Consider the following 18,135-nt stretch of genomic DNA (forward strand, 5'->3'; position numbering starts at 1 on the left):
CCAGAAGTATTGTTTGTTTTATTTAACAAACGCTTACAGAGTGATTATGGTGTGCTAGGTACTATACTAAGTTCTTTTGAAAAAGTAATTCATTTAATCTTTCTGACAGCCGTATGGGGGCAGTGCTCTCATAGGCTCATTTTAATAACAACAACAACAGTAATAATACGTTAACATTTTAGTAGGGCGGCTGGTAGAAGACAGCCTCTGAATCTTCACTTCACTTGTCTGGGCCTCCATTTTTTCATCTGGAAGATGGGCTCCAGAACCTCGCCCTCAAGGCCCAACTGAACTCATGCACATAAAGAGCTTAGCACTGTGACTGGCTCCGAGTGCACACTTAGTATATGTTGGTGTCAAACGTTTTGAGCCCTTTAGAAGGGATTGTCTCGCCAGCGCTATCAGGGGTGTGGGCCCACTGCTATTCCTACTTTTCAGATGAGGAAAAAGGAGGCATCAGAGAGGCGGGATGACCCACCCAAGGCTACACTGGATGCTGACTTGGAGGATTTTCCAGAAATCAGGCTGGTCCAAAGCAGGCTTATGAGGTGCTTCGTTTTCCCACAGGACATCCAGTTTAGACTTTCCATCTTATTTCCAACTGAATCATAGCTGGTCATTATATATTTTTGTTTTAAACACGCAAACTGGAAAAATGCAAGGCATAAGACATATCACAATTTTTGCAACCCACGTTTTGGCATTTCTTAATTTAAAAACTCTAACTACAGCCTTCAAAGATGGAAATGGTCCCGGCTCTCTGACCTCGAAGAGGTCCTGGTGACACCTGGTTCTGAGAGGACAGCTCACACAGTGGGCACAGGTCTTGAACCAGCTCGTGACCAAGCAAGCTGTGGAAATGTCTGTTTCTGTCCTGGAGGCTAAGGGATCACTAGGCCCTGACCCCTGGATGCCCACTTCGCCCTCCACGGGGGTCAAGAGTGCCTCACACGCCAACGCCAACCTTACATCTGCCAATCTGAGTCATCCCAGACCTAAGTCGGTCTAATAGGGAGGTGCCCCTGGAGCCCCCCACATTTTGTCTCCTGAGACTCAGGCGCAGGGGTAGAACCCTTCTTCACACCAGCTACTCTTATTTAGCTCCAGGAATTGCTGGCCAGAGAGGGCTCCCCGATGCCCAAGGTCACATGCAGCAAGGCTTTCCAGTGACAAGCGGGCCTGAGATCGCAGGCTGGCTGCCAGAGGGAAAGGAGATGAGTCACGGCCAGGCCAGGGTCCGGGCGCCGCCTTCCGGGAAAGGGAAGGGAAGGGAAGAGAGGAAATCAGAAGGCCTGGAGGCACACACGGGGGCGGGGGCGCCCTTATCTTCTTGGGACCTGCCCTGGCTGGTGCTTCCTGCCCCAACTCTTGCAAAAGCTTTTCCCCAGCACTGCCCCCACGAGGGGCACCCTGGGGCCAGTACAAGGTTGCATCAAGGCCTTGTGCAAGGGCTGGGGTGGGGGGTGGGGGGTGGGGGGGCCGTGGCTGCAGGCCAAGAGGAGGCAAAGGAAGGCAGACTTGGGTTCTAGGCCCAGCGCCACTTCTGACCGGGCACTTGCTTCATCTCCCTGGCCCTCGGCATCCTCAGCCTTCAAATAGGTGTTAGAGTCACTGTTCCGAGGTTTCAGTGACATCATCCCCATCCCAACCACTCCTCAAGCCCCAGGCCAGGCCATTGTCATCTCTACTTGGAAAACCGTACCAACTCCAGCTGGTTCATTCAACAAATAGTTATATTTGCTAGGATGTGCTAGGAAGGAGGCTTCAGGAGCTAACAATTTAGGTAAAAATCCTTGCCTTCTTGGAACTGACATTCTAGTGGAAGAAGACAGACAGTAAATAAATATGCATGTGTACAATCAGAGGTGGATTTATCCTGAAATTACTGGAGCTTAAACTTCAAGTCTTCTCATCTAGAAAGAGCCCTAGCAATGTGTTCACGTTTTTTCTGTGTTTTTGTAAATTTTGCAAAATGCTGTGCCTAGATTACAGAAATCTAGGCCCCTCGAAACCTAGGTTCTCCCCTCCATATGCAGAGCGGGCGCAGCAGGATGCAAACTTGAAGGCACGGCTGCAGGAGGTGGAGCAGAACCGTGTCCTCGGGTGCCCCTCATTTCTTCAGCTTGGGACCCCGAGATCGCTGAGCGGCAGCGAAGGGCTGAGTAGAGCAGCGCGCTCCAGCGCAGCTGAACTCGCTCATGCATCAGCAAACGTGGGCGCCGTGCCCGCTCCGGCCTTCCTCGGACCGCTGGCACCCCCTCCCGGGAAAAGCCGGAGATGCGCCTGCGCAGGCGAGAACCGAGGCCGGTTTCGGCGGGCGGCGAAGGCTGGTGCCTTGGCGGCCTCTAGCGGACAATGTGGGAGCTGCAGTCAGAGCTGTGCACTTATTGGGAGAGTATTTTTGTGTGTCTGGTGAGTGTGTGTCTGTATACATGTACACAGCTGGCGACGCATCCATCCTTGCTGTGTGACAGCCCCCTCTGAGAACTCATTACCTCATCCAGGAGAGAAGATCTTAGGCAGGTTTTTGAAAACTAAAAACAAAATTGTGGGGCCGGCCCGTGGCCGAGTGGTTAAGTTCACGCGCTCCGCTTTGGGGGCCCAGGGTTTCGCCAGTTCGGATTTTGGGCGCGGACATGGAGCCACTCATCAAGCCATGCTGAGGTGGCATCCCACATGCCACAACTAGAAGGACCCACAACTAAAAATACACAACTATGTACTGGGGGGCTTTGGGAGAAAAAGGAAAAATAAAATCTTAAAAAAAAAATTGTGAAATGTGTTGTATATACAAAAGAGTAGATAATATGAATGTATACAGTTTTCTAAAAAATCATTTTTTTAAAGATTGGCACCTGAGCTAACATCTGTTGCCAATCTTCTTTTTTTCTTCTTCTTCTTCTCCCCAAAGCCCCCCAATACATAGCTGTATATTCTAGTTGTAGGTCCTTCTAGTTGTGGCATGTGGGACGCCGCCTCAGCATGGCTTGATGAGCGGTGCTAGGCACGCCCAGGATCCAAACTAGAGAAACCCTGGGCGGCTGAAGTGGAGCACACAAACTTAACCACTCAGCCCCAGGCCGGCCAAGTGTATATAGTTTAAAGACAATAACAAAACAAACACGTAAGTACCAGCCACCCTGCTTAAGAAAGGAGTATTAATTCTTTTGAAGTCTTTGTATGACCCACCCTCCCTGCAGGACGTTGCCACTATTCAGAACTTTGTGCTAATCAATCATTTATTCTTTTGTTTTTCCCATATATGTACCAGTATGCATCCTTAAATAATCTATTGCTTAATTTTACTTGGTTTTGCCTTTTACATAAATAGTATCATACTGTGTGCAATTTTCTGTCAATTTGCTTTCTCATGCAATATGAATTACATGAGAGTCACCCATACTGATGTGTGTGGCCTTAGTTCACTCATTTTCATGTTGTGATTTATTTACCCAGGCTCCTGTTGATGGCCCTTTGGCTTGTTTCATGGTTTTGCTACTCTCAATGGCGCTACTCTGAAAGTCCTTGGACCTGTCTCCCAGTGAGCATGCGTGAGAAGGAGTGAGATGGCTCCATCACAAGGCATGCACAGGTTAAATGCTACTGGGTGGACTAGAGTTTATTTTGATTAAACAGAAGAGTCAGAACTGGGAGGTCCCTTACATACCACTTAACCCAACACACTCATTGCAGAAATAAGAAAAGGAAAACCCAGAGAGGTTAAGTGACTTGCCCAGAGTCCCCCAGTCTTGTCCTCCTGGGCTAAGGTCAGAGCCCCAGAAGTAATTTTAGGTGTAGGGAATGAGAACATATTTCCCATCTTGAGGATGAGCAAGACTATTTTCCCTTTAAAATTGTCTTCTGGGCTGGTTTAGAATTCTGGACAAAGTAGAAACACAGGATACTCCTTAAAAACCGTCTCATAGGGGCCGGCCCCATGGCTGAGTGGTTAAGTTCACGTGCTCTGCTTCGGTGGCCCAGGGTTTCGTCAGTTCGAGTCCTGGGCACGGACACAGCACTGCTCATCAAGCCATGCTGAGCTGGCGTCCCACATGCCACAACTAGAAGGACCCATAACTAAAAATACACAACTATGTACCAGGGGGCTTTGGGGAGAAAAAGAAAAAATAAAATCTTAAAAAAAAAAAGAACCATCCCATAGGGGCCGGCCTGGTGGTCTAGTGGTTAAGTTCAGTGCACTTGGCTTCAGCAGCCTGGGGTTGGATCCAGGCACCAACCTACACTTCTCGTCAGCGGCCATGTTGTGGCAGCAACCCACATACAAAACAGAGGAAGATTGGCACAGATGTTAGCTCAGGGCGAATCTGCTTCAGCAAAAAAAAAAGTCTCACAGACAAACACACACCCACATTCACTCCATCTCCAAGGTCAGCCAGTTTTAGCCCTTTGTATGTATCCTGAATCCACACATTTCTGCCCATCCCCACGGCCATCGCCCTGGTTTCCATAATCTCTCACCTGGACATTGCAGGAGGCTCCTTATTGGTCTCCCTGCTTTTACCACTGCCCCCACGTTCTCCACACGGGAGCCAGAGGGATCCTTCTAAAATGTAGGCACATCACATCACTTGCTTGCTTGCCTGTTTCCTGTGGCTTGCAGTTGCTCTTAGAAGAAAACCCTAATTCTTTACTGTGGCTCACGAGGCACAGTAAAGTCTGGTTCCTGCCTGAGTCCTCACCCTTCTCCCGCACTTTCCCTCCATCCCTGCGCTCCAGGCACTCAGTCTCCTTCCGGTTACTCTTCCTGACTGGAGAGCCTTTGCATATGCTGTGACTGCTGCCTGAAATTCTCGCCCCACAAATCTTCTTGTCATTCAAGTCTCAGCCCAAACATCACCTCCTCAGAGAGGTCTTCCCTGACCACACCATCTCCCTTCATTCTCTGCCATTCACCCTGGTTTTTGTTTCCTTCTTAGCATCATTCACATCTGTAATTGTCCTTGGGGAAAGTTGCTTAACTTCTCTGTGCACTTTGAATGGTTTATGATGCTCCTGGCGGTGTTTTTTACTTTTGAATTTTTCATATGAATTTTTTTTTTTTTTGAGGAAAACTAGCCCTGAGCTAACATCTGCTGCCAATCCTCCTCTTTTTGCTGAGGAGGATTGGCCCTGAGCTAACATCCCTGCCCATCTTCCTCTGCTTTATATGTGGGACGCCCGCCACGGCATAGCTTGATGAGCAGTGCGTAAGTCTGCACCAGGGATCCGAACGGGCGAACCAGGCCGCTGAAGCGGAGTGCACAGACTTAACTGCTGTACCACCTGGCTGGTCCCTGGCAGTGTTTTTTAAATGGCCACAAATTCCTTGACATTCCTCCCATGGAAAGGCGGGTCTATGTCCCCTCCCCATGAAACTGGATGGGCTTTGGTGACTGCTTTGACCAATAGATTATGGCATAAGTGATGCTACGTGACTTCCCAGGCTACATCGTGAAGGCCATTCAGCTGTTGCCTGGTTTTCCTGGGCGCTCCCTCTGGAGGAGGTGGGCGCCGTGTCAGCCTGCCGTGAGACCATCATGCGGCAAGGCCGTGGGTGGGCCTGCCGATGACACTTGTGCCTGAGCTCAGCCTTCCAGTCACTCATGTCTGGGCAAAGTTATCTTAGATCCTCCAGACCAGGCTTTCGGTCAGCTGAGTCCCACTAAGGGACCCCAGTTGATGCCACGGGGAGCAGAGGAATCGCCAACCCAGTGCTCCCTGAGTTCCTGCCCCATAGGATCTGTGAGATGTCATGAAATGGCTGTCGCTTTAAGCCACTAAGTTTTGGGGTAGTTGGTTATAGAACATAACCAGAACAATCGCGTTTGTTTCCTTGTTTATCGTGTCTCCTTTCTCTAGAATGGGCGCTCCCTAAGCTGCTCTGTTCTCTGCTGTATGCCCACTGCCTAGCACAGAGCCTGACACACAGTTGGTGCTCAGTAAATACTTGCTGAATAAATGAGACAGTGGGTGAAGAGATGTATGCACACCACACTCTAGGGTCCAGCTCCCTTCGCCCTGCTGGGTGGGGTTTCTGGGACAATCCTACAGACACTTTGGCATTGGGAAGAGGGGCACCCAGCCTCCTGCCATCCCCTAGCAGCCCAGTTGCTAGCCCTGGAAGAGGGGACTGAGAGTGTCTTTGGTCACCAAGGCCCACTGTGGCATCAGGGTCTCTCCAGTAAGTGCTCACCTGCCATGGCCTCTCTTCTGGGTCCCAGCCTCCAGATTTTGCATAAGTTCCTCCCAATGATGTCTTCCAAGGCTGCTTTATCTGTAGTCATCTCATCCAGAAAGCTGGTAGACCTTGGGAAGTTTTCCAAGCTCTCTTCCCAACCTCCGGCAACGACACCCCCTCTGCAGCTTCTTGATCATTTTCCAGATCAATTGCAAGGATTCCTCTAAGATCGTTCCCACCCAGTGCCTTCAGAGCGCCTCCTTGCCCCATATTGCCACCTCCCAACCTGCACACAGAGCCGTCTCTCCCACAGTTCAGTCCTCTAACAATGACGGCCCATCCCGAGATGCCTACTGTGTGTCAGGCCCTGTGCTGGGTGTTTTGCAGCCAGTACCTCATTTCAACACCTCCACAACCCAGGGAGGTCAGATCCATAATTACCCCACTTCTGCATGAGAAAGCTGAGGCTCCAAGAGGAAAAGCTAGTTCCAGGTCATGGCTGGCAAGTACTCGTGTGGGATCCAGTTTATCATAGTCATCGTCATCATGACTGTAACTTATTACGTGCTGACTGTAAACATAATGATCCACCCCAGGATGCTGAATTCAATGGGTTAAACCTGAAGCAGAAACAGGATGTTCGCATAGTTTCAAAGTATCTCCCTTAATACACTTAATAATTACAAAGGGTGAAATAGTAGTTTTACAGTAGAGAAATCCAGCAGAGACTACTTTAGACAAGTGATCAAAGTTAACATCACCTGTTACACATGTCAACATCACGTACCCCTGGTAGGATGCACTGAGACAGGCCATGACATCACTGCTGTCATATTTTTCCCAATAATGCATAACCTTGATTGGATCATGAGAAAGCCTCAGACAAACCCACATTAACAGACATTCCACGGAATAGCGGCTGGTACTCTTCAAAGTGTCAAGGTCACGAAAAGGAAGGAAAGACTGAGGAGCGGCCACAGACTGAAGGAGACTGAGAAGACACAACAACTAAATGTGATGTGGGATCCTAGATTGGATTCTAGAACCGAAAAAGAACATTAGCAGGCCAACGGATGAAATCCCAATAACTCTTGTCCTTTACTTAGTAGTAACGTACCAAGTTAATTTCTTAGTCTTGATCAGGATTCTGTCGTTTTGTAAGATGTCGACAAAAGGGAAAGCTGAGCAAAGGGCATACAGGAACCCTCTGTACTATTTTTGCAACGTCTGTAAGTCTAAAATTATCTCAAAAGGAAAAAAGACACTAAAATAAAAGAGAGAGAGATAATTCAGGCTAAGCTGGAGTAAGCCTCCTACCCATCTCTCCCACTGATTACAACCAAAAACTCTGGACAAATACAAAAGGCAACTACTTAAGGAAGAGCTCTGTAGAATAAGTAATAGAGAGCAGATTGGGGTTGAAAAGTCAAAATGTGAATAATAACCAGTATGGCAGTGGTGAGTTTGCTGGTAAATTTTCTTTCCTTTTTTTTTTAAAAGATTTTATTTTTCCTTTTTCTCCCCAAGAGCCCTGGTACATAGTTGCATATTCTTAGTTGTGGGTCTTTCTAGTTGTGGCGTGTGGGACGCTGCCTCAGTGTGGCTTAACAAGCGGTGCCATGTCCGCGCCCAGGATTCCATCAGCGAAACCCTGGGCTGCCCAAGCAGAGTGTGTGATTTTAGCCACTGCGCCACGGGGCCACCCTGCTGGTTAATTTTCTTCTTCTATCTTCTTGCTTCAGGCCAGGGTGCTCTGAATCAGGACACTGCACAGTTGACACGGGCAGCAAAAACTCCAATGGAAAAGCCTAATATTCTGGCCAGAGAACCAGGAAAATGGGCCCCCCGTGAGCCAGAGAGTGCAAGGAGAATCCTCGTTAGCAGTTTTATTTAACCTTTGCTCTCGCTGGCCCTGAGCCACGGCAGCCCCAGTCTGCTCTGCAGTTCTAGTCCTGTTGAGAGAGAAACCCACCCTCTGGAGAAAAGAACTTGGAGATGGAGCCCCTATCGTGTGAACACAGTGGGACGAATCCTCACTTTTTCTCTTTTCTCTTGCTGCTTTGCCCCGAGGACAGGCCCAGTAGCGAGGGGCCGGTGGTTAGAACTCTGAGAGAATTTCATATTTCTGACCAGGGACCAGGAAAAGGGGTGCCTGGGAGCCAGAGAATGTAGAGGAAATCCTGGAGCGGGAAAGGGGAATAAAGGGAACCCTCTAATTCTGCACATGAACCAATGCGAGTCCGGGGCTCAACCCCACGCTGTGCGTGTGTGGAACACACCCTAAAAAGGAGAGCAAAGACTTTGAGTCCTGAACGACCAGAAAAACACTGCCCAAGCCCTGACTAACCCCACACCAGGCAGACCGCAACAGCAAAGCACAGCTTTGAGCATAAAACAGATATTAGCACCATTGCCCACAGAAGGTGGCATAGAACATGTGGTCTGAACCTAACCAGATTTGCCTGCTAAAAAAAAGTTCTGCAGAGGCTTTTAACAGTACCCAGAGTCTCACGAGATACTATTTAAAATGTCCAGGATCCAATGCAAAGTTACTCATCAAGGAACATCCGACCAATCCTCAGACAGAAAGATGATCACTGGATGCCAAGCATGAAAAGACCCAGATGTTGGAACTGTCAGACGAAGACCTCAAAGCAGGTGTTATAACCCTCCTCCATGAGGGGAAGATGAACACTTCAGAAATGAATGGAAAAACAGACGTTCTCAGCAGAGAAACAGAAATGATTAAAAAAAGAACCAAAAAGTGAGGAGCTGTCGGTCAAAAGGTACAACGTCTCAGTATACAAGACAAATAAGTTCTGGAGATCTACTATACGACATAGGGCCTGTAGTTAACAATATGCATCATGTACTTAAAAAGTTGCTGAGAGAGTAGATCTTATGTTAAGCGCTCTAACCACAAAAGGGAAATCAATATTAAAAAAAGGGGAGGCGGGAGGAAACTTCTGGAGGTGATGGATAAATTTATGGCCTTGATTGTCGTGAGAGTGTCACAACTGTATACTTATCTCCAACCTCATCAAGTTGTATACATTAAATGTCTACAGCCTTTTGTATGTCAGTTACACCTTAATAAAATGATTAAAGAAGAAGAAGAATCACGGGGTTATACTAAGGGAAAAAAAAGAGTGAAATGACCAGATGAAAATTTTAGAACTGAAGAAATACGATATCTCAGATCTTAAAAATTCACTGGGTAGTCTCATTAGCAGAGGGGAGGCGACGAAGGACTCAGTGAACCTGAAGCTAGATCAATAGAGGTGATCCAATCTAAAGAACAGAGAAAAAATATTTAAAAAACTGAACAGACTTAGGGACATGTGGGACAATATCACAAATCAAATATTCATGTCACGGGAGTCCTATATTGGTGCAGGAAAACATTTTTAAATGATGACTGAAATTTTCCCAGATTTGGTGAAAAATGTAAATTTACAGATTCAAGAAGCTCAGCGAACTCCAAACAGGATAAACTCAAAGACAGCTATGCCCAGACACCTCAAAATCAAACTGCCAAAAACCAGCAAAAAGGAAAAAAAATCTTGAAAGCAGCCAGAGGAAAACTGACACTTACATATAGGGGAACAATCATTCAAATGACTACAGATTTCTCATCGAACCATGGAGGTGAGAAGACAGCAGAAGAGCATCTTTAAAGTGCTGGAAGAAAAAGAGCTGTCGAGCCAGAATTCAACATCGAGCAAAAACATCCTTCAGGAATGAAAGCAAAATAAAGACATTCTCAGCAACGGAAACTAGGAGAATTTAGCATCCGTAGTCCTGTTCTAAAAGAATGCTAAAGAAAGTTCTTCAGGCTGAAAGGATATGATCCCAGAGAGAAACTTGGAACTTCAGGAAATAAGAAGAGCAACAAAAAGGTAAATATATGAGTACATATAATAGATTATTTTCCCCTGTCAAGTTCTTTAAAATATATGCCTCGAAAGCAAAAATCATAACATTTTCTGGGGTATTTAGATGCAATACATATGACGGCTATAACATAAAGGAAGTAGGGAAAGGCACCTGAGGGTTGAAAAGGTTCTATGTTTTACTTGAAGTGGTAAATTATTAACACTAAATAGACCATCAAAAGTTAAGTATGTATATTGTAATCCCTAGGGAAACCATAGACCCTAGAGAAAATTAATACAAGCATAGATAGCCAAAAGGCCAATAAATAAATTAAAACAGAATACTAAGGGTACTCAAATAATCTAAAAGAAGGCAGGAGAGGAGGAACAGAGAGGGGGAAAGAGGAGACAATCAAAAAAATAATAAAATAGTAGATCTAAATTCGCTCTTATCAAAAAAGAAAAAAACGGGGGGGCCAGCCCCATGGCCGAATGGTTAAGTTCGCACGCTGTGCTTCGGTGGCCCAGGGTTTTGCCCGTTCGGATCCTGGGTGCGGACATGGCACCGCTCGTCAGGCCACACTGAGGCGGTGTCCCACATGCCACAATTAAAAAAAGAAAGTTGGAGTGGCTACATTAATAACAGACAAAGTAGAATTCAGATCAAGAAAAATCACCAGGGATAAAGAGAAACATTATATAATGATTAAAGGTAATTCACCAGAAAACATGACAATCCTAAGCGTGGATGTGTTTATCAACAAAGCTTCTAAATATATAAAGCAAAAACTGATGGATCTGAAAGGAGAAATGACATCACAATTATACTTGTGGATGTCAACATTCTTCTTTCAGTAACTGATAAAACAGAAATTCAGCAAGGATATGAAACACCCGAATAATCCTATCAACCAACTTGACATAACTGACATTTATAGAGACCTCTACATAGCAGTAGCACAGAACACATTCTTTTCAAGTGCACATGGAACATTCACCAAGACAGACCATATTTTGGGCCTTTTACATTGAACAAACGTTTAAAAATTTAAATGATACAAAGTATGTTCTCTGATCATAGAGAATTAAAATAGAAATCAAGAACTGAAAGATATCTGGAAACCCCCCAAATATTTGGAAACTGAACAACAAAATTTTTTTTTCTTTTGGTGCAGGGGAAGATTAGCTCTGAGCTAACATCTGCTGCCAATCCTCCTCTTTTTGCTGAGGAAGATTGGCCCTGAGCTAACATCCATGCCCATCTTCCTCTAGTTTATATGTGGGATGCCCACCACAGCATGGCTTGACAAGTGGTGCGTAGGTTCACACGGGGATCCGAACCGGTGAACCCCAGGCTGCTGAAGCGGAACGTGCGAACTTAACAGCTGTCCTACCAGGCTGGCCCCAGAATAATGCATTTCTAAACAACCCATGGGTCAGAGAAGAAGTCTCATGAGAAATTAGAAAATATTTTGAACGGAATTAAAATGAAAATACAACATATCAAAACTTGTGAGATACAGCTAAAACAGAGCTAAGAGCAAATTTTATGACATTAAATGCTTATACGAGGAAAGAAGAAAGGTCTCAACTCAATAATACAAGCTTCCACCTTGAGAAACTAGAAAAAGGAAAAGCAAATTAAGCCCAAACCAAGTAGAAAGAAATAAAGAGCAAAAATCAATGACATTGGACACAGTAAAACAATGAAACCAAAAGCTGATTCTTTGAAAAGATCACTATGACTGGTCTCCTTATAAAAAGGGGAAATTTGGACACAGAGACACTCAGAGAGAGATGACACTGTCAAGAGACACGGGGAGAGGACAGCTGTCTGTGAGCCAAGGAGAGTGGCCTGGAATAGATTCTTCCCTCACAGCCCTTAGACGGAACCGACCCTGCAGACACCTTGATTTTGGACGTCTAGCTTCTAGAACTGGGAGAGAATAAATTTCTGCTGCTTAAGTCGCCCAGCCTGCAGCACTTTATAACTGCAGCCCTAGCAAAGTAACACAACTCATAAATGAATTTAGCAGGTCACAGGATGTAAGGTCAATATACAAAAATCAATTGCACTTCTCTATGAGAGCAATGAACAACTAAGAGCTGTCAAGCCAGCTCTTTTGATACCGTAGGTTGAATGGCTTGTAAACAACAGGAATTTATTTCTCACGGTTCTAGAAGCCAGAAGGCCAAGATCAAGGTGCTGGCAGATGCCATATCTGGTGAGAGTTGGCTTCCTGGTTCATAGACAGCCGTCTTCTCGTTGTAACCTCACATGGCACAAGGGGCGAGGGAACTCCCTGGGGTCTCTTTAGAAGGGTCCTAATCCCATTCCTGAGGGCTCCACCCTCAGGACCTAATCACCTCCCAAAGGCCCACCTCCTAATGCCATCACCTTGGGAATTAGGTTCCACATATGACTTTCAAGGGGACACAAACATCCAGTCCATTGCACAGCCAGATCCCACTTCATCCCAGTCTGGAGGTGGAGGCACCTGAGTGAACAGGCCTGGCGTGTACAGCATGCAGGCCACCAAGGCTGTGGGTTTCCACGTGCGTAATTTTGGAAAATGAAAAGTGCTGGGAAGATAATACATCTAGACTGATTAGGGAGGGCGCTTTCCACAGGGGCCGGGGAAAGTCTCTCTGAGGAGATGACATTCGAGCTGAAATTTGAAGGACAAGGGTGCGGTTTTAGGTGTCAATACCTAACACCCCCTTTCTTGCCCAAGTTCTGAAGCAACTGAGTCAAATGCGGAGTCAGGTCTATTGAAATCAACATCCGACTGCTGTTCCAGTTACTACTGCTGGATAACAAACCATCTGAAAACTTAGTGTGCAACACAGCTGTGTGATGGAGACGGATCCCGTGCGTCAGGAACTCAGGAAGGGCGCAGCAGGGATGACACGTCTCTGCTCCACCATGTCTGGGGCCTCAGCTGAGAAGACTCGATGGCTGAGGGGCCTTGATGGCCAGGGGCTGGGGTCATCTGGAGATGTACATGTCTAGAAGTTGAGGCTGGCTGTTGGCTGGCACCGCAGCTGGGCTGCCAGCCAGAACACTACATATAACCTCTCTCTATGTTCTCTCCACATAGACTAGTTAGGCTTCCTCACAACATGGTGGCTGGGTTCTAAGAGAGAGAGTGTCCCAAGAGAGTAGTACATTTCATTTTTATGATCCAGCTTTGGAATTCACATAGCGTCACTATCACTGTGTTCAATGTTTAAGGCTGTCACAGAGATACACCCAGGTACAAGAAATGGGGACATAGATCCCACAACTGGATGGCAGGAGTGTCAAGGTCACATTGTAAAAAGAGCATGTGGGATTGGAGATGTTCTTGAGGCCACAGTTACTGATAAAGTGGTTTTTAGGACATAGCCTAGGTCTAGGGGTCAGAAGAGGTATGTGGCTTCAGTAAAGCTTTCTCACATGGAAACAACGAAGTGGGAATAAATGAGACTTGCTCTTGAGAGAAGAGCATTTCAGCAGAGGGAAGATCGGTCGCAAAGGCCCTGCCATGGGCAAGAGTGGAGTGTGCTCCAAGAACTGGAGGCTAGCATGTAGCAGAGGAGGCAGTAGCAGAGGAGGAGAGGTTGATGGGGGAGCTGCATTTGGAGAGTCTGGCAGGCAGGACCTTGAATGCCAGGCTAAGGAGTTTATTGGGAGGCAAGTGGGTGCTGATAAAGGCTCAAGGATTCCATCAGGCTGTTCCCACAAAGACCCGGGCCACCTCAGGGCACCATATCCCCATATCCAGGAGCCAGTTGTGTCCCAGAGAAAACAAGGGACTGGACCTTGAGACTTGGCCAGTGTCCTTCACATCCTACCCTGTGCACGCCCCTGTTTGGCCTGTGGTGCAGAAGGCCCCTGGGAGACCTGAAGCAGAAGCTGCAGACCATTCCAGGTTAGTGTGGAGCCCCAGAGTGGGATCTGAAGGGACCAGGGCTTACCCCAGGGGTGACGACCTCCTGCACCCCCAGGATCCCACCACCCTCAGCCCTTTGCCAAATCGGACTATTCCCTGGGGGTGATGCTGCTGGTCAGAGCAGAGCATTGGGCTGGACCTCAAGGTGATGCCCACTCCACTCATAGCCTCATCCATGGCTTGGCTGATATGTCGCTGTTGTGGGTGCCTCCCGGAGAATCCCCGCTCAGACCATCGCATTCACCCTCACAGCTCCCAAGCACAGCTTGAGTGCGACTGGCATTACAGAGATGCGGAAACCGAGGCCATGGGAGAACCGGGGAGGAGGGACTGAAACCAGCAGAGGATGGAGCGGGGACTAGAACCTCAGACGGGGGCCTCCCAGCGGCCCAGCTTCACCCCTCCCGCCCCATATTCGCTAGGGGGTCGTCTGCACGTCGTTTGTATACATCTGTCCAGGCGAGGGGTGGTGATGAGGACCCAGGCTCCTGGCCCTGGGACTCGACTGCTGCTGAAACCCCCACCGCCGCGCCCTTCCTGGTGACTTCCGATACCCATCGGGACGCTCGGCGCCCTTGCGGCGGTCAGAACTCGCGGGACGCTCGGTCCTCCCCCGCCTGGGGAACGCCGATGACTAGGGGGCTCCGGCCTGCACCCTCCCGGACCGCCTGGTAGGGGCGGGACCAGAGCGGGCCGGAGAGGGCGGGGCCCGGGTGGCTGGTGGGGCGGGGCCTGCGAGACAGTCGGGCGAGGCTGGGGCGGGCGCGAGCCTGAGAGGAGTGACGGACAGGGCAGGACCGCGGGGCGGGGCTTGGTTGACTGACAGGGTGGGGCGCGGCTGGGGCGTGCGGTGGCGAGCTGGACTACAGCGAAGGCAGGGCTAGAGAGGGGCGGCGGTCCCCGTGCGGGGGCGGGACCAGAGATGACCGCAAGAGCAAGGTGGGGCCAGGGCGAGGGAGGGTCTAGCGTGGCTTATGAAGGCACTGCCTGAGTGACGGACAGGACCAGGGCGGGCCCGGGGCTGAGCGACCGGGGAGGAGCCTTTCAGGTAGGGGCGAGGCCGGCGCCGGGCTAAGCTAGGACAGGGACACGAGCTGGGCGGGACCAGGGATAACTGACAGGACAAGGTAGGGCTGGAGATGGCCGGACGCTGGACTACCAGCTGGAGCCCAGCGGGAAGCGGGCACAATGACTGTTCAAGGGGCCAGGGAGGAATGACTGGCAGCTCGAGGAAGGGAAGGAGGGAGGAGAAGCGGGGACGTAGGTGACGTAGTACGAGTGACAAGGCAGGTGGCGGACCTGGAATAAGGCCCGCTTGTGGGTGGTGAGGGCGGGGCTCAGGGGCCATGAGTGACAGCTAGAGGGGTCAGCCTCAAACATCGTCCCTCCTGCTCTGCAAGGAATTCCCTTTCCGGCTGAACACCGCGAGCTTCCCACATTTTTCGTGCCCTAGGTGAGGGACGGCTCGCCGTTGCTGCCTGGGCTGCCACCAGCCGGCTCCATCTCTCCGCCCGAGTGCGTCTGCCCTAGGCGAGGGCGTTGCAGAGGAGATCAGACCCGCGAAGGAGGTTTCCATCTTCCGGGTTTCCATCTCGTCACTGGTCCCATCTCAGTGAAAGCCAGCCAAGGGCGTCCACCTACCCCTGATCTCGCCACGGGATCGGTCCCAGGGCCAGGAAATTCGCCTTTAGCGGCGGTCCCCGTGGCAGCCCTGGTTCGGCGTTGGTTTTGACCCGGCCCTCCTGTCCACTGTTGCAGAAACGCTTTCAGGAGTGGCCCCTGGGGCTGCGGGTCTTCTTGCGATTCCTCCGAGACTCGCGGAGATTCCTCCGAGTCTGCGCTTCCGCCCGGGCGCCCTCATGCTGGCGCCGCCCGTCACCCTGCAGGCCTCAGGGTCCCGGAATCACGGCACCCGCACCGAGCCTGCGCCGTAGCCCTCGTTACTGCTGCGGAGCGGAAGGCCTCGCTCCCCATTCCTGGCCACGCCCCCTCTGTTCACCGGCCCCGCCTTACGCCCAACTGGCCCCACCCCCTTGGTGCCTCCGTTTCCCTGCTGTTCCCTGACCCCACCCTTACAGTGCAGTCCCCGCCCCTAAGGTTAAGCCCCGCCCACGTCTACCTTTTCCCCGCCGCTCTATCCCAGGCCCCATCCACCCTCCATCTCCGGCCCCGCCCTGCAGTCATTGGTCCCGCCCCTCCTTACCACACCTCCTCCCCCTGTTCAAGGGGCTCCTGAGGGGCTGAGAGTCTAGGTGTGCGACGCTTGGTCCAACACCTCTGCTTGCTTTCGCTCTCGGGTCCTGCGTGAAGCCGAGAGCCTGAATGGGGATCGTCCCGGCAGGGTAGCTCAGGTATGTGGCTCAGGTTTGCGTATCTCGGCAGAATCTCGGGGGCTTCTTGGATCTGATCAGGTGAATGCGGGCTGCCCCTTTCTGTAGCGGCTCCCACTGGCGGGTCGGAACCTCGGGACCTGCGGAAAGGGACAGATCCCTCTCACCTCCTAGCTCTGCTCTTTCCGCAATCTCAGCCTGCAGTCACACGTAGGGCCCTCACATCGCGGTGAGTGGCCTGTAATGCCCCGTCCAGAGGTCCCTCCCGTCTTGTGCCCACCAAGGTTTCCGGGGGAAGACTCCTACTCCTCGGCCCCGGGACCCCTGAGTGACCTACCTCATGGGAGAGTCTATCTCTTCCCAGGTTCCAGACCACCAGACGCTGCTCTGCATCGCCCCACAGGCAGTGGTGCTGCCCTGTACTAACCTTGAGCAGCCCAGGGCCTTCTTCCATCCCATAGCGCTCAGCTCTGGGGGCGGGCTTCCCCAACAGATGTTCCTTATCACAGCATCGCCCCACATCTGGGGCCTGGAGTTCCCACAGAGGCGGGGGTGGGAGAGGGCAGGGCAGAACAGAGGGCTGTGTTCTCCAAATGCCTTCCCTTGGGAGGCCCTGTGAGGCTTGGGGAAACTGAGGCCCAGAAATGGCGCTGCTTGGCGACCAGCATGGCAGCAGTAGAGGCTACACATCAGCCACTCCCTCTGGGCAGCCAGCACCTGCCTGCCCCCAGAAAGATCTGACAAGACTCAAAGCATGTTCTCCCCAGGTTGCCTGAAGGAGGATCTTCCCTTGTCCTCTGGCTATGGGGCTACTCTTTAGAACACCCTAGTCCGCATCCTTGAGGTAAAGTGGTCCTCTTGCGGTCTCTAAATTCCCTTGGTCATGGGGAAGGGGGAGGAGCAGCTCCCAAGAGTAATCATAGCTAGTCCTGGGAGTTGGGGGTCTCCTGGAGATCCAGGAGCCTCCCACGCTGCCTTCTCGCAGCTTTATATCTGTGGCCGCTAAAGTCCTGAATGGAGGTGACGTGCGTCCTGCCCACTCTAGAGTCTCTCTAGCACCTTCCACTGAGTCCTTGCCCTTCTAGGCTCGTCTGCCCCCCAGGGACTAAGCCCCTCCAGACACTGGCTGGAGTGGGTCCCTATCGCCTCACTGGGCTACAGGAACCCTGATGGATGGGTGGGCACTGGGCACACCTCATGGAGGCAGGGCCAGGAGACCTAGAAAGCTCTGGTTCCAGGGCACAGAAGGGACCCACAGCCTTTACCCATCAGTCCACCCCCCATCAGTATTCCAACACTTCCAGGCCACATTACTGAAGTCATGCTCTGCTCCATTTAACCACATCACTCCCCTTACCATTGGGGGCGCCCCATCTTTAAAATAAAATCCAAGATCCACACCATGGCCTATGAGGCTCTGCTTGGTGGTCCAGCCTCTCTCCAACTCTCCCTTTTGCCCATTACACTCTGGCCAAGATGGCTTCTCTCTGTTCTTTGAACACACCCGTGTTTTTTTTCCTCTGGGCCTTTGCACAGGTCTTTCTCTCTGCTTGGAACTGGATTGTAAGCCCTATAAGAGTGGGGACTGTGTTTGGTTTTATTTGACTCTGTATCCCCAAGCATTTAACCTAGTAAATAATAGACACTCAATAAATGCCAGCTGTAATAGGTCTTAATAAATAATTCTTGAATCAACGTGCCTGATGCTTTTCTACTGATTTGTTCAATCTTTACCACAGCCCTGTGAGGTAGGAGCTATCATTAGCTCCCTCTTATAGAAAAAAAAACCCCAGGAACTCAGCTAAGATTTGAACCCC

The 18,135-nt window shown here is 50.1% G+C and overlaps 2 long non-coding RNA genes across 3 annotated transcripts in view; one reads left to right on the forward strand and one right to left on the reverse strand.

Moving 5' to 3' along the window:
- Nucleotides 1-16,793, reverse strand: part of LOC139078207 (uncharacterized) — a 24,296-nt gene extending 7,503 nt beyond the window's left edge. The window contains exons 1-2 of one of the 2 annotated variants that reach the window (XR_011531060.1): nucleotides 16,656-16,793; nucleotides 16,197-16,458 (exon numbers count right to left, since the gene is read on the reverse strand). This is a non-coding gene — a long non-coding RNA (uncharacterized lncRNA). Of the gene's footprint in view, nucleotides 1-16,191; nucleotides 16,459-16,655 lie in introns of both variants that reach the window. The other variant, XR_011531061.1, reaches the window with a different exon arrangement.
- Nucleotides 14,930-18,013, forward strand: LOC103559166 (uncharacterized). Its single transcript, XR_546916.2, has 2 exons — nucleotides 14,930-15,036; nucleotides 15,442-18,013. It is a non-coding gene; the product is annotated as an uncharacterized lncRNA (long non-coding RNA).
- The last annotated feature ends 122 nt before the right edge of the window (nucleotides 18,014-18,135 follow it).

Source organism: Equus przewalskii, chromosome 21 (genome assembly GCF_037783145.1).
Source record: "Equus przewalskii isolate Varuska chromosome 21, EquPr2, whole genome shotgun sequence".
NCBI classification, from domain to species: Eukaryota; Metazoa; Chordata; class Mammalia; order Perissodactyla; family Equidae; genus Equus; species Equus przewalskii.